The sequence below is a fragment of the Manis javanica genome, chromosome 6 (genome assembly GCF_040802235.1).
Source record: "Manis javanica isolate MJ-LG chromosome 6, MJ_LKY, whole genome shotgun sequence".
Classification (NCBI taxonomy): domain Eukaryota; kingdom Metazoa; phylum Chordata; class Mammalia; order Pholidota; family Manidae; genus Manis; species Manis javanica.
The window spans coordinates 144839089-144841375 of NC_133161.1; positions in this window are offsets into that span (position 1 = coordinate 144839089).

Here is a 2287-nt window from a genome sequence, read left to right on the forward strand (position 1 = left end):
GTGTGGCTCAGGGACTCACAGAAGTGCCCAGCAGTTTCTCCCCAGCTCTGCCGGAAATGGCCCAGCCTTGGCCCTCCTGCCCTCCCCAGTCGGTTTCACCTCAGCCCTTCCTCCCCACTTCCCCAGCCCTGAGCTCAGAGCTCCTCTGCTCCCCCCACCTAGCCCAGTCCTGCTGGCCGGTTGGTCTATGTGCCTCAAGTCTCCCAGATTCCTGGTCTCTAAGAATGGAGGAGGAGCCTTGAACCAGTCCAGCCCCAGCAGCTCCGTCCTGCCCATCCTAAGGGTGCAGGGAGGGCCAGGGAGGGGGAGGCAGGCTCTGCGAGGAGAGTGCATGGCTTTGACGCTGGTGCGCTAGGGCGCCCCACCTCTGACTGCTCCTTTGCAGCTTGGACCTTCCGCTGTTTCCAGTCTAAACAGAGGTGGTGGAGCTCCCTCCCAGGGCGGTGCAAGGATGAAATGAGACAGGGCACCCAACACAGTGGCTCATAGTAGGTGACTGAAGCACATTCCCTCCCCTCTCTTCACTCTGGGGCTCTCATGAAGAGTGGGAGAGAAACTAGGGCCTAGGGAGAGGCCTCTTCCAGAGCCAGTGAGGCCTGTGGGGGTGGCGGTGTCACCTGTTGTGTTTCACCCCAGGGTAGAGAGCAGGAGAGGGGGTTCCAGGCCCTGGCTGCGGCCCTCGCTGACATCTTGGTCTGGCCTCAGAGACGTCTGGGAAGGTCCTTCTCCTGGGCAGGGGATCTGGTGGTGGGCCTGGGGCAGTACTGCCTCTGGGTCTTCAACAACCCCTCCCCACTCCCCCAACTCATAATCCGATTTATATTCCGACTCCCTTCTCTGGACCCATCACCATGGCAACGGTTTTCTCAGTTGCACTTCATCAGTTTCTCAGCAAATCTTTTTTTCTTCCCCCTCCTTCAATCTCTTTTTCTCTCTATCATCTCCATTTCTACATACTCATGGTGTGCACCTTCCTCTTTATCTCTCCGGTTCGGTTTCTCTCTTCTCCCTTTGTTTCTGCCCACTTCCGTCCAAATCTCTCTACAGCTTCCCTCTTGTTTCTGTCTTTTTAAGTCCATGATTGTAGCAACAAGCTAGTCTGTTGGCCAGACCAGAACTTGTATTCCTTCTAACACCAGGGCTGAGAAGTGGAGAGTCCTGGAGGGCAGGGTTTGGGTCCCAGTGGCTCTGGACAGGGGTCAGGGATGCAAGGGTGGCTGCAAAGTCTCATTCATCTGTTCAGCTCAGGGGCAAGCAGACCCTGACTTGGACTCCAGTCCTAAGTCAGAGCCGGTGTGGTCCTGGGGGTGTCCGGCAGGGCACTGTCTTTGGTTTGCTTCCCAACTCGCCCTCTGAGACCTCACCCAGGGCCTCCAGCTCCCACTGGCTCCCCTACCTTTGGCTCTGACTTCCTGCTCTCCAAAGTTCAAATTGAGTCTCTCTCCCTTCTCACGGATCAGGCCCACTGGGCTGTCCTACAGTCATGCCTGATTCCACAACTCTGAACAGGAGCCTGTCTTCCCCAAACCATCACCCCCTTTGCACTTCCCTGTTGCTGCCCAGCGTAAAGGCCTCGGTGCCATCTGTGACTCCTCTCTGTGTGTGTGTCATCTAGCTAGAGTCTGAGGTGTTTCAGTCCTCCTTTTGAAAGGTCATCCTTAATCTGCTTCTATCCCTTTGCTATCTTATATGTGCCACCCTAGCTCAAGTGCCCAGCAAGCCGTTCTGGGCCTCACTGGAGCCTCATTTCACACTTAGACTTCCCACTTGGGACTACTATAAACAATAGTGATTATTCATAATACAAACCTGTCTTGTACGTAACTTTCTTCTCTTTCTCTTTCCTCCTCCTTCTTTTTCTTCTTAATTTGAGTACCTATTATGTGTTAGGCTCTTCATAGATGTCATCTCATTTAATCTTCACAATAAAGTGGGTATTATCCCATTTTATAGAAGAAATTGATGCGCTGAGTGGTTAAAGTAATTTGCCCAAAGTTCTATAGCTAGTAAGCAATAGAGCTGGGACTCGAATCCAGATCTGCAGTTTCAAAGTTAGTGCTTTTTTTTTTTAAATTGCTATACCAGCATGCTTCCATGGGACTCTTCTACTGAAAATCTTTGGGCCTTTCTAGTTTCTTATTCTTCCATTAGGTTTTTGAAGCTTCTTATGATCTAAGCCCAGCCTACCCACAAAAACAGGTGTCTTACTACTTCTCAATGTGGGTCACTGTCATCCAGGAGGACACTTGTATGCTGTAGGGTTCTGTCTTCATCTCTGTCCTGTTAA